Source organism: Cydia fagiglandana, chromosome 16 (assembly GCF_963556715.1).
Source record: "Cydia fagiglandana chromosome 16, ilCydFagi1.1, whole genome shotgun sequence".
Taxonomy (NCBI): domain Eukaryota; kingdom Metazoa; phylum Arthropoda; class Insecta; order Lepidoptera; family Tortricidae; genus Cydia; species Cydia fagiglandana.
In genome coordinates this window covers 2270972-2295036 of record NC_085947.1, presented here as the reverse complement: position 1 = coordinate 2295036, position 24065 = coordinate 2270972, and the positions used below count along the sequence as shown (strand labels likewise).

Below are 24065 nucleotides of genomic sequence, written 5' to 3'. Positions count from 1 at the left end.
CACCGGTAGCATGCACGAAAACTGTCACGTTGTGGCCAGATCTCCATGGGAACGTTGTGGACGGATCTCCATGGTAACGTTACGTAATGTAATGGTAATGTTTTCTTATGACGTTATCACGCAAAATTATCGTCCGTAAACCGACTTTATAGACAACCATATTTTTTTAAATTGGTTATTCATTAAAGTCATTTAGCATTTTAAAAGTAACACCATCATCAGTCTACCACCAATTTCTAGTTCAACTCAAAATGCACAGAACATTTTCATCAATGATAAATATAATAAAATCTAACTCCATCCCAACCGTTTACCGGCACATCCCTCTGATTCGCCCTTCAAGGAAATGTGTCGTCATGATTTTTCATTTTTGCAAAAAAGGGTCGGCATGTCCATTCAGATCTGCAGGTCCCTTTTCGATGGGAAACGCGGCAGTGATGAGTGGGGTGACTGACAGTTTTTATTAGGGTACAAAAACCTTAGGCAAGCACCCTTGTATGAGATTAAGATAGGGAAACGTTGGCGAGTGAGTGAGGAAATATGTTGAGTTTACTTTTGTGGTTGCCTTGATGAGGTGGATTACTGGAGTGTTATTAAATTAATAAATTGGCAATGTATAGCCTGACAACAGTTAATTTAACCCTGAGATAGTGTCGCTGCAAACAGCTTACGTATGGCAATAATGTGCGTACGTCATGTATAGTCGGGGTAGTGGGCATTGGCTTCATGTTGATACTCGTATAATGTCAAAACATTGCTTAAAGGAGTTAAAGGGCCCACTAATTAACAGTCCGCCGGACGGTATCGGTCTGCCAGTTAGAACAAAATTTTGACAGCTCCGCACAACTGACAGGCCGATATCCTCCGGCGGACTGTTAATCAGTGGGCCCCTTTACAGAGAATTCGGTTCTTTCAATTTACCTATTCGTCAAAATCTGATTCCAAATATTCAATATTTATATATTCTTCGTTTTCTGACTCTGACGAAGTCTAATTTTCATCAGATGTTGTGTCGCTTTCAGGACCACCGACCTCGATTATAAAACGTTCAGTCTCCAATTCGATTATAGGACCTTTATTCCTATAATCGTCTTCAATTTTTTTAACATGGTCACAGCAATTGCTCCAATTTTCTTGAGTTACTTCCTATACGATAATAATTTATTAAAAATTTAAATCATTAATGATATAGACTGAATTCAAAATAATTTACATAACTTAACTAAAGTCTAAACATTAAAATAAGTTTTATACCTGAAAACTATCTTCAACAAGCTTTAGAAAAGCCTTATTATCGATAGACACATTTTTAGTTGCCACTTTAGCTTTTACAATGCCCCAAATCATCTCAATAGGGTTTAAATCACAGTGATATGGCGGTAATCTTATCACTTTGTGTCCGTATGTGGAGAGAATCGTGTCTATTTCATATATTGGTTCAGGTTTGTGACCTCTCAAAATCTCCACCAATCTAGCTTTGGATGCTTTTTGTGGAAATGAAATGTTATTCGAACGCAGCCACTCTGCAATGACATGCTTACTGTCGCCAGATGTTGGTGGTTTATTAATGCGAAAGGAATGGTATCGGGCATTATCCATAACTATACATGTGGGTTCACTTAGATTGGGAATTAATATCTGCGTAACCCATTTTTTAAAATTATTTTTATTCATCGAATCATGGTAATCTGCTTTTTTTTCTTTATCATTATATACCAGAAGTGCATTAGGAACAAATCCGGATGGTCCACCGGCATGAACAATAATATGTCGTTTCCCTGTTGAAACGGCTTTCGATACTCCAGGTTCATTTTCGCTCTGCCAACATTTGGCGTGGTTCAGCGAAGTATGAATGTAGGTCTCGTCCAAATAAACTATAGGCATATTTTTATCCCTTACTTCTTGTATTTGATCCAAATAACTTTCACGCCAAACCACAATATCGGAACGCTCCATCAATATTGACCTTTGGTTTCTGCATTTTTTATATTTGAATCCCATACTGTGCATCAGTTTTCGTAAGTACTCTCTGCTGCCTGTAAATCTAATGTCTTTTTTCAAAGCAGCGAGCAGAGTTTTGATACTCGGTACTTGTTTTCGCACGGCATAAAATTCATGAATTTTATGCCTTATGGCACATTTGTCGAAGTCGTCTATTTGAATTCTCTTTTTGTGTGGGGCTTTGTTTTGTACATGGGGCAAAGTCAAGACCGTCTCATTATTTTTAGAAATATTTTTTATCGTCGATCTACTTAAACCTTAAATGAAATATTAAAGTTTAAACCAAACAACTAACCAGTTCAATACAACCGTACTATAAAATGTCAATACCGGTCATGTCAACAACCAACTTTAAAACATTGTTTATTGGAATGCTATGTAATCCTTCGTCTTTTTTAAGCTGTAAGTATTTGATTGCATTCACTACAATTTTTTTCGCATCTTTGGAAATATTTTTGAGCATTTTTGTAATAAAACCGTTTATATTTGAATATATTCGTAGATATTTTCGGTTTGTTTATATCGGTGACATTCGATGATATCCAACGTTCGTTGTCAAAGAGTACTTGTTGCCAGTAAAAGAAATTAGTACCATTGAAAATCCGCAAAATGGCGAGGGTAAAATAAACTGTTGTCAGGCTTTGATAGCTGTGTTAGGTAAGTATTAACCTCAGACATGCATTTATAGTTTTCTTATTTTTTTGTGATTATACATAGCGAAGATGATAGTTACGCTTTACGCATAGGGCAATGGATTTTCATACAACTTTGCCGGCCTACGCCGTTGAAGTAGACTTCAGTTGGATATCACGTGCCGAACGTTATAACCTACCATATTTTTATTATATTTCCTCTATATTCATGTCAAAACACTATAACCTCGACTGCAATTAATAGAATTCAACGGCACGATTGTTACGTATAGGTCAGTCTTTGAAAATAAATACTTATGTCCCCCAGGAGACGGTACAACATTTGCGCTTGTTTTCCTTACTACCCTCACTTGGTCTTGATTATTTGCTTAAAAGTACTGAATAATTATATTGATTCGTTTCTTCAGATCACATAACCCATAAGTCATCAGGTATCACTGGAGCGACATTGCGAAGGCGGATCTGCACGAACTCTTATTGTCTCTCTCTCCGTCTCTCTCTCACTCTCTTATTCTGTTTCTCTCTCTGAACAGTTGACGTAAAGTATCTTATCTTATCTTTTTGGTTTTGGGGGCCCTTGCGGATACACTTCGACCCATAGGGATCTTTTGTGCAGTTACCCCCTAGAGAAGATCCGTCAGCTACTCAAGAGCTTTTCCCACCATACCCATGTGTCGGATGATGGAGCTCATGGGTAGCGTTTTAAAGTCCTTTGATTCCAGATATCCTGCTCCAAAGTCCTTCATTCTTTGTCTGGCGAGGGCGTGACATTCACAGATTAAGTGTTTCACTGTCTCATAAATAACTAAATAGATGAAACCTGAACCTGTACTTATATATAAAGTGATTGAACTAACAAACTCTTAATCTTAAATCATTTGTAGACCTCATGTGTTCGTGATAAGGGCTACAATTTGTCTTTTTTGCCAGGGAAAGTACTTTTCCCGGCCGTCGCGATGGGAATACAGCATTGAATATCTACTCCACTTAAGAAAATGGTCTTACTCTTTTTACTGCCATTACTAGGTCGTATACTTTCATTACGATGAAAGGTCAGCTGTAACTTATTTTATGAGAAACCTAGTCCAGTGATAGGTCGTCGACAAGCTAGACCTGCCGGCGTATTATGGATGGCTTTATCCAACTTTATCCACGTGATTAAATAACTGTCACTTTTTAACACCGTGGGATAGAAAGTGACGGACACCGTTTTATCACGCTGTCATGTAGACAAGAACGACCATCATATCTGTACTGAGCGTGTAGACAGCGTGGCTTATTCTAATTGTGATAACGGGTTCCGAATGATAATAAGCCTCAAGGAGATTTGAAAAGGAAAAAATTTGGCCAAGCCCCATTAATGACAGTTTAACATCCGTATCCGAACTTCAAGATATTCTTGTGAATATTGAAGTTCGAATACGGATCTCGGATACGGGTCTCTTGTGAGACGACACGTACTAGATTCATTCTAGATACGTTATAGTTTAGATATCAACCAGTTCTCTTTTGCAGCGCAATTCGGGCAACCAATGTCACTTTTACGTTTGATAGAGTAATATATCTATTAGATGTGAATTGGATCTCTAAGTCATATCCTGTGGAAATCGTTCAAGAGTATCTCCAGAATCGCGCAAATGTCAAATTTGACAGGTTAGATTTAAACATATCGTTATCATATCTTGGTGATGTCTAAAAGATATCTAATAGATATATATTTCAAAATCCTTATTCTTAGGCATTAAGTGCTCCGTACGCTAAATATGATGAGTTAAATAATTAATAGGTACCTATGCCTCTACCATCAGTTGGCAGAGTATTTTTCACTTACTTTCAGTGAATAAACGTGCCGTGAGTCACGTTTTACGTTTCTTTACGGTCTTATGTACCTAACTTCACTCCACTCCAAACGATGCTGTCCCTTTCTAAGTATACTAAAAAACAGAGCAAGAGTTATATCGGAGTTTTATACAGCGCCTCTAGGATTCACCTAAAGAACTAAATAACAAAATTGACACATTTTCTCACGTCTACGTAATTTACTATCTATGCATCTCGCTCTCGCATATTAGTGCAAGTGAGATGCACAGAAAGTAATGTTACATATACTGATGGTAGCCGTGAAAATGGAGGGTAGAGGTAAGGAGAATCCTTTATGACTTTATGAGAAAACTCTTTTATGGGAGAATATTTGCAAAAACTGGGCACGCTGTCAGCTATTATAATTATTCTAAATCTCTCCAGAGTAGCGAAAAAGCGAAAAAAAGAAAACCCATACACCTAGTTTTTCATTGTATCAATACCGTACTAAAAATCATGGAGAATGGAAGATACTCGTATTTACAAGTGGAAAAATGTTTTCTCTTTTTGTATGGACGATTACGTAGTATACTTCCCTCTTAAGGTTTTTGACGGACACTTTTTCATTATTAATTACATGGAGATTGTATTCCTTACCTCTACCATCCACTAAGAGCATTTAGAAGGGAGATGTCATCGCTGTCATTTTCTTTACAAAACAGTCTGCCGATTTTTGCGGGGGAGGGGACGTCAAATGTATTGCTATTTCTACATGATTTGTACGTAACGTACAAATAGCCATGTCAGTCCATACAAAAGTTTGCACAATTGTGCAAGTTTTTCGGCAGAGGGGTAAGTAATAATGTCAACAAAAAAATAAAGAGTATACCTTCGAGACTACTACGACTATGATATTTGATTTATTCGGTTGTCAATATAAAACAAATGTAGGTGTTCTTTCTTCTCGTATGAGACGCCATTACTATGTAGTCTTGCTTGAGATTAATAAACATTACCTATATGGTGTTAAAACAAACTTTTCTTTCCTGCTTGGAACCCTAATCCTAAATCCTAACAGTAAGCACTCAATGGCCACTCCAGTTATTAAATGCTCTAAGACCAATTTTGTCACTTTGTTACTGACTCAACCTTCATTCTACAATTTTTTAAAGATTTGACGTTGCCATAGTTACGAAAATAATAAACACATCAATGTTAGTAAACAATGTATAAATTAAAATATATTGTATTCAAGACAAAAATTGCAAAATATGATAATAACGTAAACATCATTAAAAATTGAGTTAAAATTATGACTTTTCGTGTTAATAGGAAGCAAACTATACGGCGCGATTATACAGGCTACTTTTGGCTACATATTTATTACCTATGACGAAAATAGTACACACATGAGAAGAAATCTTAAAATATTAAAATAGGTATGTATTATAATGGTCCGCTTCAGTCCGCATCATGACAGCGGCCGTCTCCTACTACTAAGTAACATTATCTAATAGAGTGTGCGGAAAGAGAAGAGTCGTGAAATTTAGGGGAGCCCATACATTATACCTACGACTCTTCTCTTTCCGCACAGACCCTACGTATGACCGTAATAGCGATCTTAATTTTATAGTACCTATATGATCTCGAGCATATTTCAGTGCCAAGCGCCCCATTTCCAATACAAAATGAACCCACGCAGCGGGTTTTTAGCAATAAATGTGTTTAAATCTTATTTAAATTTTCAGATTCTGAACCACCAGCAAAAGTTTTTGAGGAAAGTTTTATATTTCCTGTTACCAAGTTGACATGAAAAACGATTACCTAGGTACCAAACACAATAATTTGAACAACGGAAAATAAAATAATACTTACTTAGTACTTAAAGAAAAATAAATAAACTCACAGAACATTTGTATGTTTTATTTTATTTAAATTAATAATGCTTAATAAAATACGTAGCAATTCTTGTGTAAATATTATAATAGGTCTTGCGGTATGTTCTTACTACAATATGTGTTATGTGCACCCAGCAACAAAAACAGCAACATGTCTATGTACCGCTCCTTGTATTGAGCCTTAATTCTTAATACATATGTAACTTCTACATGCATATGCATGCATACATGATGCAATCCGGGTTTTCATGGAAATGTTGTTTTCAATCAGCTTCTTGCCTAAAACCAAAAATTGCTCGTAAGCAATGTGATTTTCGCAAATGTAGCAGTAGAAATAGGAACTCAAGTCAAGTATAACTCATTACCTTTGTACTAAATCAGCCTTTTATCGAACTATTAATTGATTTATCCCTTAAAGTTTTGCTTGAAGTTCACATACTGTTATAAATTTATATACATATTACGTTGAAAATTGCATTAATATTCGTGAAAAATCTGCGTATTTGTTGTGTTTACAAGTTGACAGAAATGTCACGTTGAAAACGCACGTATTTTTCCATAACATCTGTCACGTTTACTCGCGTAAAGTATTTACGCAGAATAATTCTGGCTCAGTTTTCATTATATAATTAGAAAGAGAGCGTTTTAGGTGTGAAGTTAGGCAAGTATGGAAAACTCGCGTAAAAACGTCTATAACTCATGGTACCAATTGAAATTTTTAGTTCTTTAGGTGACCGGTAGAGGCTCTGTACAATTACTCCATAGATTTTCCTTAACTTTCTCACTATCTTCACTTCTCACTGTCATTCACGGAACTCATAGTAGAGCTACTAGTCAGAGTTTTTATAATGTGCTGGTAGTGCAATAAATACCGCGTTATTAAAGTTATAAAACTACTGAAAACATATCTTAAATAAATTAGAAATGTAAAAAATAACTTTTCGCATCTGAAATTTATTTATTTACTTTTAACCCTTAAACAGGTTGTGTATCTATAGGTACCACATAACAAATGTTTTTTTCTTGACGAGCAGAGTAAATACAACGACCGCAAAATGTCATTGACTTAAAGTCTATAAAGTAGGTGATTTCCGAACGTAAAAAATGGGAGGTGTCAATACAAATTTCTTTGACATTTTAGTTGTCAAGTTCAAATCGACCACAAATGGCAGTTCTCCTGCTATAAACGTTTATTACACCGAAAAGAAAAACTGTACGTATTTTGTGTTGTATTTTTTTGGTAGATTATTAGATAATATATGTGTAGTACGTCATAATTTACCTTAGTTATTGTTTCCTGATAAAATATGCGCTTTAAAAGTTTGTGGTTCGTATGAACCCTCTGCCCGTCTGGGGCACGTTCAAGTGGCTTCTATGTGACCACTGCCCTGGAGGGAGTTTACATGAAATTTAAGGGTAAGATTTATTAGTATGAATGAGTCCTCATAGTGCAAAAGTAATATATTTTCTTTTGGTTTTTAAATTAAATATTTATTCTACGGTCAATCTTATGAGCCACAACATCCACGCGAGCCATGGAGGTGCTGGCAGTTAGTGCATATTGTAGCGCAAGTGTAAATGTGATGTGCTTGTGACTTACCCTTAAATTTGAACACCATTGGTAACGGGCAGTGGGCATATAAAAACCACCGGGTTTTTTTAATGAATTAGTGATAATAAAAAAAATCAAGAAATTGTTTTTCTTATAAAGCTATTAACTACCCGAATCTGTAATCAAAAGTAAAAAATGCGTCAGGCCTGTTTAAGGGTTAATATTGATTGGCGTTAACAATTACTGATTGTCACCTCGGGTCATGCCCGCTCGACCCTTGTGTAAAAAGTAAACAACAACAACTTTGATTAAAATAATACGCCCTAAAAATACCTCAATGTCCACCCACACAAAATGGCCGACCAATCTTATGACATTTGTTCATTGTAGTAAAAAAGCGGACAAGTGCGAGTCGGACTCGCGTTCCAAGGGTACATTACCCAATTTTTAAGGACTTTTTTTGTGGAACGTGAATGAAATGTCTTTAAAAAAAAACCCGTAGGGGTCGGATCAAAAATTCAGTAATTAAGTCCGACTCACGCTTGACTGCACATTTCTAATAGGTTTTCCTGTCATCTATAGGTAAAAGAACTATTTTGTGTATTTTTTCAAAAGTAGACCGTAGTTTTAAAAGTAGGTGTGATTGTAGTATTTTAATTTAATTTTAATGTGATTTTATTTTTGTAGACATGTATTTTTTAAGCTTTTTTTTTTATTTTAATTCATAGTGCATGTTTTAAGTATGTTTTTTTTTGCCTGAATAAAAAAATTTGATTGATTGATTGAAAAGTAGTCGGACAGATTGAGACAGACAGACGCACGAGTGTAAGAAAGAGAGAGTAAGGGTTCCGTTTTTTCCTTTATAGGTACGGAACCCTAATAACACATCTTTTACGTCCAGATAGGGCTTTTTTCACGAAATGACTAATGTCCGAGATCACTCAACCATTTGTCCTGGCGGCCGTATCCAGATACCTTTATTGTGCCCGATTTTTCAAAATAAAATGTATTAGGGGGATTCGTCCGGGTTCGGTATTGATTCGCATATTGTTTCCGTGAGCATTTTTGTTAGCAGAGACAAAGAAATGTTACAGACTTCGGTTCGGTAAGCCGAACATTGCCAGGCGTGGCTCACTCCGCGATTTCGTCGCTTTGCTACAGGTAGCTAAAAGTACATCCGTTCGGCCCCAATTTTGGGGTTTGCCATAAGCCGCGCGTGGCGCTGTCGCCACCTAGCGGCCATACCTGTGCTGATCGTGACATACGCGTTTTGTTAGAGAGTGAGTCTTCTGTACCTAGTACCATTATTTATTCTGTGACATTGCTATGCTGGTCACGCTAATCACAGAAATGATTGTTAAACGAAGCACAATAATAATATCCTCGTACCGCCCACCATACAAAATTATAGCCACGGAAATTAGAATCTTTTTGTATTTTCAATTGAGCTGAATTTCATTTATTCAAAAATTTTACGAGACAAATGAAATGCTCCTGCCCGTAGCGGTTTGCAATATAATATTTTAAACTTTCGCGTTTTAAATACATATTAACTCACATTATAGACGGGTCTAACGCGAATTATATTCAATTACCTTTATTTACCGACGGCGACGTTTTAAAACGTTTACCTGTGTCGAAACGTCGGTAAATAAAGGTAATTGAATATAATTCGCGTTAGACCCGTCTATAATGTGAGTTAAATGAAATGCTGTCTAATTTATTTTTTATTAAGGTTGACATTCCATCGAAACTGATTGTACATCCTAATGTACATTGGGCGGCACGAGGATATATACAGATAAAATTTACAGTAATAGGTGTTGGTATGATGAGGATGTTTTTTAGCAATGTATTTATTTAATTATTTACAGTGACAGGTTTCTACAAGAAAATAAATAATATTCAAATATAAAACATAAATACATCTTTACAATAGTAGAGCAGCAGAATACGTCACAATTGCCTTTGCTTGAAAAACAGAATTTTTCTAACAAACAGCTGTCTTAATTCCTAATAATTGGTCACATTTTTTTAGGGTAGTTCAGTTTAAGCAATTGAACCGGTGAATCAATAAATCACGAGTTTGAATACCGCTCAAGTTTCGAGATTTTTGCAATTGAAATATCTTTTAATTGGTTGTGACATTGATACCTAATTTATCATAAATAACGAATAAACCAACTTTGCATTGTTGAACTATTATTACTAACGTATAGAACTGGCACAGAGACCCAGTATTTTGCGCTATGAGTTGATGTTTCGACAAACAACCGGGTAAGTGCGAGTCGGACTCGCGCATGGAGGGTTCCGTACCATAATGCAAAAGAGGCAAAAAAAAAAAACGGCCACCCATCCAAATACTGACCCCGCCCGACGTTGCTTTACTTCGGTCAAAAATTACGTTTGATATATGGGAGCCCCACTTAAATCTTTATTTTATTCTGTTTTTAGTATGTGTTGTTATAGCGGCAACAGAAATACATATAATCTGTGAAAATTTCAACTCTCTATCACGGTTCGTGAGATACAGCCTGGTGACAGACGGACGGACGGACGGACAACAGAGTCTTAGTAATAGGGTCCCGTTTTACCCTTTGGGTACGGAACCCTAAAAATCATAGAAGTGGAGCGTGAATCTCGTGACCTTAACGCGTAAGTGCTATGAATTTTTTTAGGACGCGTGGTACAGGTTGTGATTATGACAATTTCATCGTTTGGTATATATATACTAATAATAATATAGTATAGTAATAATAATATAATATAGTAATAATACTAATAATAACTCCATGCTTTGCATGCAAAGATTTACGGCTCGATTCTGAAAATGTATTAGATCTCTACTAGACCTTAACAAGTTACGATATGGATAGTAATTTAAAGATATTTGTAAGATAGATATGCCAAATTTTACGTTTCCACGATTCTGGAGGCCCTCTTGAACGATTTCGACAAGTTATGACTTAGATATCCAAGTCACATCTAGTCGATATCTAATGTAAATCTAGTTGATCTCTATATCGTTTCTAGATCTTGTGATTATCTCGTTTCCCGAATATGCGTGTTAGTCTCTATTTTTCAATTGTCCCTTGTAGAAGATTATCCTGATCTTGGCATTATGACGGCTCTGAAGTCGGATCGGGTAAATTGGAAAGGATTTTTCTCGCGCAGTATTTATTTATGAATGTAATGTATTTATCTGCTTGGTATCTTGATATATTAGTACTAGTAATATAAAAAATATATAAATGGACTAAGTAAGAAAATAATTCAGTGCCTCGTGAGATAATTTTTAGTAAAAAGTCATACTTTTTATAAACTGAAATAGATGTTATACAGGTACTAAGATAAACCACCCAAAGTCGGACTCGCGTTCCAAGGGTTTTGCCTTCGAGGCCGACTTTGGTGATTTCAGAGTAAATTGAGTTTCTTAAAAGGAGATTCAAAAGTTAAATAAATTGTATTATCTAAAGTGACTTTAGGTTTATTGATAAGGTAGATACAAATATTAAAAATGAAAATAAACTAACTTATCTATAAAATAAAACTAAATTAAAACTAAAAACTAATACTAATTATCTAAAATTATTTCATCATCATCATCTGAGCCATAAGACGTCCACTGCTGAACATAGGCCTCCCCCTTGGACCTCCATACGTGCCGGATGGGGGGTGAATGCCATAATCGCCACGCTTGGCAGGCGGGTTGGCGATCGCAGTCGAGTACACCGAATTTGAGGGACGCTGCTGCCCGTCCACCGGTGGTTTTGGACGTAGTTTAAGGACATACCCGGGTCCCCGGGAAATTATTTGTAATAACTTAATTTCAGGTTATAAAGTCGTTTTCAAGCAAATTGGCAAAATAAACCTGACAGATTTATAATGTATAAATCTGTCAAAATTTAAATTCCTATAAAGCAAATCTCAAAATGTTGTTACAGATGTAGTGCATAATTATTTTCCATCGTATTTTCTCGGAAACGTTCGTATTTATCATGCTACTTCAGTCAACGTCAGTACTTTTTGTACAGAGACCGACTGATGGCTCCTCTGCAGGATGGGCCAACGCCGGCCACTCCAAGGGACGCAGCCATGCGGTAGAATGAGATAGCAATATCACTTGCTCCTAACTCTTAAATGCGTCCCTTGGAGTGGCCGGCGTTGGCCCATCGTGTAGAGGAGCCATGAAATAACAAGACACGTGCGGCGTGATTCGGGAAGTGAACTAGAGATTAACTAGATACGATATAGTAAAGATATGTGACGTCTCAAGGGTAAAGGTAGTACCTTTAAGGTACCTTTAAGGAACCTTATGGCGGTTGGCACTTGCGCTATAATTAGCGCCGCTCCAATATTATTGCGGCCCTATGTGACGTAAGCGCCGGCCGCCATAAGGCACCTTTTTCCGTGGAACTTTACATATCGTTACTATTTCATATATATTGAGTCTCTAATTCATTTCCCGAATCGAGCCGGTGTACGTTTCCGTGAAAATACGATAGAAAATAATTATGCACTACATATATGTAATCATTGTGGTTTTGTCTAGTCAAAACATGCTACATACCGCATAACACGGTTCTCGGAGGGATTACACGGGATGGCGTGCCCTCTTAGACCATCCTCATCGCTTTTACGATGCCACAGTCCATTAACATAGTCATACAACTAACACAAAGGTCGCTTAGCACACAGTTGTGGAACAGTAGGATAACCTTTGTAACCCAGTCGTTGGAATTAATTTAAATATATTTTTTTAAATATAAGGGTTGATTTAGCCCTACTACCCTATGGCCAGACCTGCAGTGCTAAGTTAGGGTATGATAGGAGATGTATCAGGGAAATTTTCAGCTTGCCTTAAGGATCTACTCCATAATGTCTACCAGCTTTCCGTCTATATGCTACATACCGCATAACACTATTCTTGGAGGGATTACACGAGATGGCGTGCCCTCTTAGACCATCCTCATCGCGTTTACGATGCCACAGTCCATTAACATAGTCATACAACTAACACAAAGGTCGCTTAGCACACAGTTATGGAACAGTAGGAAAACCTTTACTTACAGATATACCTAACTATGTACTTTATCAGAATAGGACTTCAAAAACAAAATCGAAATATTATTGGAAAAAAACCTGTGTAAGTTCTCTTTAAAAGAGTTTAGTGAATTATTTTTGAAAAAGAAGTGTCTGACATATAATTAATATTTTTTTCAATCTCCTGTAATGTATGACGTGTAGGTATATAATAAAGTAATAATAAAGGTCTTATCTTATCTTTTTGGCCCGGTTTTGTAAAGGACAGCTTTGGCATTAATTTGTTGTGAATTTTTGAAATGAGAAAGTTTGCGACTCGACAGAATATGAGTCTAGCAATATACACGATTTTCTAGCTACTCCGTTCAGACAAATTATTCATTCAGGAGTTTATTTTTATACTACGTCAGTGGCAAACAAGCATACGGCCCACTTGATGGTAAGCGGTCACCGTAGTCCATGGACGCAGATAAGAGTGAAAAATAAGATGTGAAATTGTTGACATAATATTTACTGTTTACTGTGACCGGAAGCGCCCGCCATCACATGTTTCCGTACAAAATGGCCGCTCAACAAAATGGCCGCCCTCGTTTGAACGCGAGCGAGAATTAAAATTCAAGAATACAGACTTATCCGCCTCTGATTCCGCGTTTGAATTCTTGGTGAGTTTTATGCAAAAACGCAAAAGTATTTTGCTCCAAAAATATCATGTTTCCTTATGAATTATTCAGACCTGATAAAAACCTAGTAACAATTTGTAACAGTTCAGAAAAATATGAAAAATAACAATTTGACAGTTGATAGACTTATGATAAACTATTGTACATACAATCGCCATCAGATATATCGGAGCGGCCAAGTACCTTACAAATATCTGAACACACTTCTATTGTAAAGGCGTTACTGTTAGTTGAGATATTTTTGAACACTCGAACTTGCGACCCTGGGTTCTGCAGGGGTTGAGTTTTCATTTTTCCTTTATTTCTATAAGGTATTATTTGCAGACGTTTTTGTTTAATAAATTTTTTGTTAGTATCATACAATATCAAAAATATCTATATTGATACAAACTAACTTACGTTTATAAAATATTAGTGACGTCCCACGGGTAAAGGTGGCCATTATGGCCATCAGCGCTTACGCTATAATTATTAACGCCGCTCCAATGCTATTGCAGTCCTATGCGACGTAGGCGCCAGCCACCATAAGGTACCTTTTCTCGTGGAAGTTCACATTAAGGCATCTCATACTTCTTAAGTAGGCACCTATATAGTCAGCAGCAACAGTTGCTAAGCGGGCGAGGTGTTCAAAATTATCTTGGCGCGTTCTTATTCTCTTAACAATAAAGTCGCGTCTAGATCATTCTGAACACTTCGCCCGCTTAGAAACTATTGCTGCTCACTGTATATCCTCGTGACCCGTGATAAATACACCTATTGGTTTCAAATAAACGTAACAGAAACAGAACTCTACCACTGTCAAAATAATTATCGTAAAGGCACCACTTATTCCTGAGATTAGTATAGCCCATCGTCCATAGATAACCGGGAATTTGTAACCTTCTTACTAGGCACTAGTTTTTACGAAAGCGACTGCCATCTGACCTTCCAACCCAGAGGGGGAACTAGGCCTTATTGGGATTAGTCCGGTTTCCTCACGATGTTTTCCTTCACCGAAAAGCGACTGGTAAAATATCAAATGAATTGATATGTCGTACATAAGTTCCGAAAAACTCATTGGTACGAGTCGGGGTTTGAACCCGCGACCTCCGTGTTGCAAGTCGCACGCTCTTACCGCTAGGCCACCAGCGCTTCCCGCTAGGCCACCAGCGCTTCCCGCTAGGCCACCAGCGCTTCGGAATTTGTAACCTTGTTTCAAATAAATAAGGTCTTTTAAGAGTTGTAGAATCCATGTAGGTACAGTCACCTGCACTAGTATGTTACTCTTCGAAGGCCGCAAAAATATGTGACGTACACTCTTGGCTCTACAAAATAAATAAGATCGTGTCAGATATTTTTGCGGCCTTCTTTGTGCAACATATTATTGCAGGTGTCCAAAATAGGCAGGCACAGTAAAATAATATGTAAATTTCCCTTTTGATCCGACGGTAAATATTAGAATGGAGGACTTAAATTGGACAAGAGTTAGCCTAAAATAGCTGGAAGGCACAGAATAAATAATAGTACTAATAGGTAAAGAAGACTCACTCTCTAACAAAACGCGTCTGTCACGATCAGCACAGATATGGCCGCTAGGTGGCGACAGCGCCACGCGCGGCTTATGGCAAACCCCAAAATTGGGGTCGAACGGATGTACTTTTAGCTACCTGTAGCAAAGCGACGAAATCGCGGAGTGAGCCACGCCTGGTAAAGGATAACCCGTACTTTCGAGTAAAATGTTAGGCCGCATTTAGACGGTACATGAACTTTATATAGGTACCACGTCAGTGGCTAACAAGCATACGACCCGTCTGATAGTAAGCAGTCACCGTAGCCTGTGGACGCCTGCAACTCCAGGAGGTATTACAAGCGATTTATATTTAATTTCGTTATTTGGTCAATCGAGTGGATTGGATTCATTGTAATACTTAGGGCCCCCCACATCTGGCGTCTTTCGAGCGTCGGCGTCTGTCGGCGTCGGTCCAGCGCTATGGAAAATGACGTCGCTGCGCAGTTGCGTCGACGCTGCGTCGACGTTGCGTCGACGTCGGCCATAGAATTGTAGACGCCGACGCTCGAAAGACGCCAGATGTGGGGGGGCCCTTAGTACCGGCAGCGGCAACCATAGGTGGGAACGAAAGGTCCGATCGCTTTATCTTGCTCCAACCTACGGTTGCCGACGCTGCCGCCGCTAGCGCAACTAGTCGCGCAATGCCGATCCGTTACAGCGCTTAATTTCTCGCATAGATTATCTGTCATTCCTGGTACCTACTTGAGAATTCAATTTAAACTTACTAGCTATTCCAAGAATGTCTGACTCAGGTTTAAAGATCTAGTTACGGATTTAGATAGGTAATTCCTAGATTGGAAGTAGTAACTAGGTAACCCTCCTTGAATCGTATTCCTCATAGCTGAGGGTCGTGACCTCTATAAATTACTTTTCGAACGATTGCTTTCCACGTGTTTCGGTCTTCGGCAGTGTGAATGGCCTCGTGAACTTTCTTGCCGGAGTTGTCACTGATTTGATCAGTCCATCGCATAGGACTTCTTCCTCTTCGATATCCCTCTTTTTTTCCTGTCACCAGCATTTTCTCCAGAGTGTCGTGTCTTCTGGCTATTTGACCGAAGAAGTCAAAGATTCTGCGTAGACAGATCGTCGATAGTCTCAGGGTGATTCCCACTTCGCGTAGGATAGACACATTAACACAACACAACTAGGTAACACAGTTCTAGATAGGCGGCCCGATTCGAACTGGATCCGTCAAATATTACGTCTATTATATACGATAATTATCGATATATGTAAGTGTCAAAAGTGTCACCTTTGACACTGACTGATCTAATCCGTATCGTATCTATAGTAATATTTGACGTAGGTACGTCTTAGAGTTCGAATCGGGCTTTCACGCGTATTCGGGAAACGAGATAATCACAAGATCTACAGACGATATATAGAGATCAACTAGATTTACATTAGATATCGACTAGATGTGACTTGGATATCTTAGTCATAACTTATCGAAATCGTTCAAGAGGACCTCCAGAATCGCGGAAACATCAAATTTGACATATCTATCTTACAAATATCTTCAAATTATCCATATCGTAACTTGTTGAGGTCTAGTAGAGATCTAATTCATTTTCCGAATCGAGCCGTTTGTTAGCTGAGCTGTAAAGAGCTTCCGAATCGGATATTGAAAATGCCAAATGCCGGTCCATATGAATGGAGTGACTAAGGACATTATACAAAATATATTTTTTATAACGAAAAATATCACATGGCCAAACTTGCTACTTGTAAAACCTACGCCCTAACTCTTGTCAAAGAGAATAGAGTAATATAGAGACGGATTGTCGAAGTAAATCATGTAGCCACTGTAAATTTACTGCCATCTTTCGACAGAAGATAAAACTGTTAGAACGCCATTTGACTTTGATCCTTATTCTTTCAATGCTATATGTTAACTTATTAAATATTAATATCAACGCCATCTACTCGACTATAGCCCAAAGGTTTGGTGCAATCTTTTCGAGCGATGGCGCCATAACCTTCAGCCTACTCTCGAGTAGATGGCGTTAATATTCATATTTAACAAGTTAACACGTAGGTATTAGTGAAAGAATAATGATCAAAGTCAAATGGCGTTCTAACGGTTTTAATTGTCTGTCGAAAGATGGCAGTAAATGTACTGTAGCTACATAATTTACCATGACAGTAACTCTCTATTTCAAATTCTCTTTGGTCTCGTGTACAGCCAGCGGTGTATTCAGTTCCTGTAAATACTACTTTCCTCGACATCAAAACTATCCATAAAGTTAATTAACTGAGGGTTTTTTATGGTTGTGAAAGGAAATTAGTACTTAAAGTAAATTTTAACGATTTCGATGAAATTTGCTGTATGGCTTCGGGGGCGAATAATCGATCCAGCTAGGTTTTATCTCTGGGAAAACGCGCATTTTCGAATTTTTATGTTTTTTCCGAGCAAAGCTCGGTCTCCCAGAGACCAGGTATTAATCAGAGATAATAACGTTTATAATTATCGACTGAAATTGTTTTATTTAATTCCATTCAACCAACGAAGCTGTCATGAGAATAAAACGAGATTACTGTTTCTGATTCCTTCACCGAAAAGCTAAAGTAAATCTTAATTAATATTACGATGTTTCAAACATTATTTACAGACATTTGTTTGTATTAATGAACAACGTTTTAAACCCAATACTGCTGGTTCGATCAAATTATATTATTGAACAACAGTGTAATCAAATCACGTTCCTATAGAAATTTTCATGAAATGACACGTTTTCAATGTTTTTTAGTGTTTATTACGGAAAGGGCACGAACAAACGAACACAGAGCGCGAAATAACCTTAAAATTGCTAACCCACTTTTAAAATTAGAATGCAAAAAGTCGTAAAAGTACTCCGCATACAAAACGTGCTCTTATAAAGACACTTTAGGCGTAGCCATAAGAGGGTTATATTATAAGCTCTCTTATATTTATGCAAATGCCTCCCTTTGTGGATTTTTTGCTTTCTACCGTCTTGATGCGTTTGTAGATGTAGACGCAAAAGCGAGTTGTTTACATCTTATTTTAATTTCATATTTTTATTATCATATTTATGTATGTCAAATGCAAACGATACATCTTTTTTGGGTTGAGAAGCATCAATAGTAGCGGAAGTAATAACGTGCTAAAAGTATTCCTCACACTTAAATGATTTGACAAGAAATTACCTAACAATAAAATGGTTCATGTTGTGAATACCATACCATTGCCCAGGCTGCTAATTGTTAATCGGTTGACCTTATGCTTTTTGTAATAAGGTTCATCGATTTTATTTATTTATGTAGCTTATTGTATCTGTAGTTAATTGTAGATATCTCTGTTTGGCCCTATGGTCCACTGGTAGAGAATGCCATTTGGCATTAAGTCCGCCACATGTACATTGGTGTATATATTTTGTGCAATAAAGTATAAATAAATATACAGTCAGGTGTGATAGTGTTTGTTTTACACTAATGCCGTGTTTCAAGTTGTGTCCGTTTCTATGTCACATCAGATATATTGAGAAAAACAACACAACTTATATAAAATAATATTTAATGTGCTGAAAATAAAACAAATATTTGTTAATGTATTATATTATTTCATTCATCGCTCCACCCAACAGTTCTACCTAAAGTACCTAATAACATAGACCGAATTATCGATACAAAACAATATTACCGAGTAAGGTGACGTGGAGACGCTTGGGCCGTGGGGTCAAGACGCGCACAACATCTACAAAGAGTTGGCAAAGCGCCTAATAGACGCAACGGGTGACCGGAAGGCTGGAGCTACCTCGCCCAACGCATTTTCGTTGCCTTTCAGCGCGGTAACGCCGCCAGCCTTCTGGGCACCCTACCGGACCTGTGCCCGACTAACAAAATAAATTAAACTAAGTATCTAAAAAAACTACGAAAAAAGGTAAAAGCCTATCAATAGAAAATTGGCCCCAGGTACAGACCATTTATTTCTTAGTTTTAATTTACTTTTAGGTCTCATTTTAGCTTATTTTTAAGGTGTGTTATGTTAACAAACACCACGGAGTTGTATTTATTTATACAGAAAACCAGGTCCAGTTTAGAAAAGACAAAAGCCGCTTAGCTATCCAAGTATTCAAAAGCAAATACCACAGGCAGACAATAGATTTCAAACTTCTATAACTGCGTGTGTGTTAAATAAGTCACTTCACAGATTCCCGACGAATTTCATCGCCTGTATTTTGTTGGAGTTTTCGAATTCGAGTTTGGTTATTCGAAATAAATTTTAGAAACTTTTTCAGTTGTTAAAAGTTAGCGCGAAACACACTAACGAGGTAGCGTTCGAATGACAGAAAAAGTTTCAAGAGCCCGAGATGATAATAAAAGTGTATTTTCTTGTTTGTGTCCTCTTAAAAAGGAAAGTTTAAAGATACAAATGGTTTTGTTAAGCTACTTTTATGAAAAAGTGGCGATGTACAATCACTCAGCAAATTGAGAAGTTCGCGCGAATTTTAATTCACGGCAAAGTGCGATCAAACATATTGGTCTCGAATTGTTGTAAAATTCGCGCGAACTTGCGATTATCGCGTAAATAGGTACTCGTGTGATATTAGGGGCCCCACTGATTAACAGTCCGCTGGATGGTATCTGCCTGTCAGTTGTTCGGAACTGTCAACTTTTCTTTCCAACTGACAGGCCGATTCCGTCCGGCGGACTGTTAATCAGCGGGGCCCTTTACGACATGACTTCGGCGGCCTTTGATGCCACCGTATCTGTCAATTAAAGAGATATTTTTTTGACATAATTTATATTTTGGTTTAGTATGATTACTATGCTCTGACATTCTTTGACATTTTATGTTACTGTATTTGACTTTTACTTAAAATTTTTGTTATAAAAATTTGATTGTTTTTTATTTTATACTTAATGCTTATTTATATTAATGAATGATTATTGTTTATAATCTGACGATCTTTTTGTGAGTTCATATTGTTTAGATAGGTACATCGTGGCATTGTTGAATATCATGTCATATTTAATAAGAAATAAATAAATCAATCTACCTATCTATCTCCCTGATAAAATTAGTGACGTTCGCCCGGTAAAAAATTGTGATCGTATGGAACCCTAGAAACCAAGACTAAGGGCCCGATTCGGATTTCGAAATAGACACCTATTAGATATCTTTTAGACATCATCAAGATACGATAACGATATTTTTAAGATCTAACTTGTCAAATTTGGCATTTGCGTGATTCTGGAGATACTCTTGAACGATTTCCACAGGATATGACTTAGAGATCCTATTCACATCCAATAGATATCTTACTCTATCTTACGTAAAAGTGACATTGGTTGCCCGAATTGCGCTGCAAGAGAGAACTAGTTGATATCTAAACTATAACGTATCTAGAATGGATCTGGTACGTGTCGTCTCTTGTGAATATCTTGAAGTTCGAATACAGCAGTTATACTTGTCGAGATTTTTATTAATAACACACATATACAACGGGGCACGGGCGGAAGAGATATACAATATACCTTAAAATACGTGACATTTCCAAGATTTCTATTGAATACAACTTCGCGGGTGCTTTTGAGCGGAAGATATTTGTTGTTATGGAACCAAGGCTTTAGATAACAGACGAAAAGTATCCTTATGCTCCTTGTGATTAAGTCCTGGTTCACTTGGCACAGAGAGAACCATATATGGAAACCGTGTCGTGATATTGGTAACAATAGACTGTTGAGTGAATTATAAAAATAAGAGTTTCGTTTCGCAGGGCAGCTTGTGGCGAGCTGTTGGGGAGTAACGACCCCACGGACCCGAGTGCTCCCGAGAGTCGGTCAGGGTCTCCGTCTCCGGCGTGTCTTCGTCGGTCGGAGTGGACCCCAAGGGGACCCGCAAGACTCTCAGCTCTGGCTTGCCTTCATTGGCCGTCCAGAGAGGAGTCGTTAGAGCTATATGCTCCAGGGGTGGAAGTGAAAGATGCATAAGACGCGAGTTGGCACAGTGGCTGGTAACAGCCACTGGGTAGAAAGCGGCGCACACCTCTCGACACCCCTGAGCCGCTCACATCGATGTTGCTCCTGGTCGTCGACGGCACTTACGACGGCAGTTTCAGGGGCCCATCTAGTCAGCGGCGAGTCACCGCCTGCCTCGATGACGGTGTTAACATTGTTATGGCAGGTGTCCGGACCTCTTTTACAATAGCCCAGTCTCATTGTCCACCCAAACATCAATCCATAGACCGGAATACTGTTCACTTTTTCTACAATAGTCCCAATGCCTGTTGCGACCGGTTCATGGGTGTCTATTGTTGCGCCTGTGAAGGGGTTCCAGCAGGCGTTCTACATGACATTAAAGCTCTCCAAGGGGCCTCTACGTGTTGGATCTGTGTCCCCACGCAAGCCTATCAAAAGACCGGGATTTGTAGGCCCGTGAATTCCAAAATAGAGTTTCGTTCAATTTATTATGTGACTTGTTCCATCCACAGCATAATTAATAGTACTACCGTACAGAAAGGAAACTTCCTACAAAAACAAAGTTTGACAGCGGTTCAGGGTCAAATCATGCTGTCCCTTTCTAATATATGGCACTATCCCTTTCGGCTATTTAGGGTTGTCAAAAATCAAGTGATTATCTTATTCTGTGGTCGTGCACGCAAAAGGAAGTCAAGTGGTGCCCTAATAATTGCTCGGAGCAATGCTGAGCCGAGCTGAGCCGAGTTTGACCGAAGTCAGGAGTTTCGCACCCCTGGTCCTTCGTTTAATTTTTTGCTGGTATTTGGGTAAAACTTTCCAGTTTCGGAAGAGATCTAGCTGTGTATTAGTGGTATTATTGGTGGTTGGTACGGAATTTTCATTCTTAATTAATGAATCTGATCGTTATTGAGATTTATTATTTGCACCCATTAACACCCGGGTTTGCTTAAAGTGTAATTTGGTGGTGAGCCATATTGGATTTACTCATAGATAGATGTTGTTTGAAGGCACATTTGTAAAAGTTATTAAAATTAAAATTAATTTAATAAAACAAGTGGTTTTTATTACTAAACATTACAAATAGTGTCATTATTCATGACAATCATGACAAATTCGTTTATCAGAATCGGCCCCTAACTAGAGTAACATTGCAGCTGACAAGGGGACGGGCGCGCTGCTAATACTTTGTGAATGCTGTGATTTATTACATAATCACGTTCGTCCCGAGCCTTCGTACACAGATGTTGCCTGTCTCATCTCATGCCAGTTTGTGTAGTGGGCGGAAATAACCAGAATAGCCTTACCTACGTGGTGAGGGTTTTCCAAAAAAAATCATTCGTGTCTCTAAAATATACTACTTGGTACTAAAATATACGGTACTAAAATATGGTACTAAAATATATAATAAACTACTTGGGCTCATTTTACTCAGATTCTGGGCGAGCTCGCTCCATCGTAGGCCACGTCTACGGCTAGTCTGTGGCCATGAGTAAGCCCATTCATAATAAAAAAAAAAAAAAAAAAAGATTCATTAATCATTCAGGCCTCATACATGAAAAAAAGTGTCCCAAAATTTTGTATGAAATAAAAAAAAAATCATACAAAAATGTGACGACCTGGAAAGAAAATCTTGGTACACATTTTTTCATGTATAAGCTTAGAGAATATAACCAAACGGAGTGGTCATTAACAGGCGTTCCCCTCTGTCGAAAATAGGCGGCCAATGGTCAACCACATGTCAACCACATGTATGGACTGACGTTTATCTGACATGACGTACCTATACATTTTCACCTCAGCAGCTCGAACAAGGATACTTTGCTTCTTAAAAACAGTGAGCAAAATGCGATTTTGCTCACTCAGCCATTTTGTCTCACTCAGTGAGCAAAATCGCATTTTGCTCACTGAGTGAGACAAAATGTCATTCAAGTGACCTTTATAGTCAAATGTCATTTCAACATGTGGGGTCTAATACCAGTTCGATATACTTGGGTTCTATTATCTCTGTCCCTCTAGGTATGTTCTCACTGCTTAGGGTGAAAAATTTTGTGTACTACACGAGATCAAAGTTATTTACATCTCGTGCGCTTTTGAATCCCTTACTACGCTCAAGATTCTAAATTAGATTCACTCGCTACGCTCGTGAATCTATTATAGAATCTTTCGCTTGCACGGGACTCAAAATAAGCACTCGAAGAAATATCAAACTTTGATCTCTTGTTGTACAAATAACTATTGATGTGCCCCTCCCCCGCAAAAAAACGGCAGACTATTTTGTACCGAAAATTATAGACATGGCGTCTCCGTTGGTTATATCCTCTAAGTGTATGAGGCGTGAATGTACAAATGGTTCTGAGTAAAGTTCGAGTAAGTTGTCAATATCCATATTTTTCCAGTTGGCTGTACCATCGCCCACACACGGAACAGACATGTACAGTCAAAGAATTTAATTTCCTATACACATTTTGTACTTTGTCATAGTAATAATATATGGTCTCTAGCGACTTTCATATTGATTGTCACTGTGACAAGGTACGAAATGGGTCGGAAATTAAATTATTTGACTCTACAAGTCTACATACACAGTGTAACATGAGGAAACCGCATAATTTTAACCACGCATTTCTGAGGTCAAAAGAAGTAAAAAATGTAATATGAGTTTAGGTCAATCTCGCCAAAAAAAAATTTTTGTTTCTTTTTTCAATTTTATGAATGTATTTGTACATAAAAAATAAATGTTATTGTTATTGGTAAACTTGTCACTTAAAATTGATTTTTACAGTTTTTTTTTCGTAGAACCTACTTTTTGCTAAGTGTTACTTTGTCACTTTTGACATATCAATAAAGATATTTAGACAAGTCCCATAGCAGCAACATCACCATCAAAAAGGCCCTTTGCATTATGTAACAATAAAAACTTGTTTTTATTAATTAATAATATCTCTG

General features: G+C 37.7%; 3 long non-coding RNA genes across 3 annotated transcripts in view; 2 read left to right on the top strand and 1 right to left on the bottom strand.

The window, feature by feature from the left end:
• Positions 1 to 618: 618 nt before the first annotated feature.
• On the top strand, positions 619 to 2277 carry LOC134671687 (uncharacterized). Its single transcript, XR_010099255.1, has 2 exons — positions 619 to 766; positions 901 to 2277. It is a non-coding gene; the product is annotated as an uncharacterized LOC134671687 (long non-coding RNA).
• LOC134671686 (uncharacterized) lies at positions 2128 to 2634 on the bottom strand. The gene is made up of 2 exons (XR_010099254.1): positions 2297 to 2634; positions 2128 to 2258 (listed from the first exon to the last, which is right to left on the bottom strand). It is a non-coding gene; the product is annotated as an uncharacterized LOC134671686 (long non-coding RNA).
• Positions 2635 to 3837: 1203 nt separating this feature from the next.
• LOC134671719 (uncharacterized) overlaps positions 3838 to 24065 on the top strand; it is a 404925-nt gene continuing 384697 nt past the window's right edge. The window contains exon 1 of the long non-coding RNA XR_010099259.1: positions 3838 to 3914. This is a non-coding gene — a long non-coding RNA (uncharacterized LOC134671719). The remainder of the gene's footprint in view (positions 3915 to 24065) is intronic.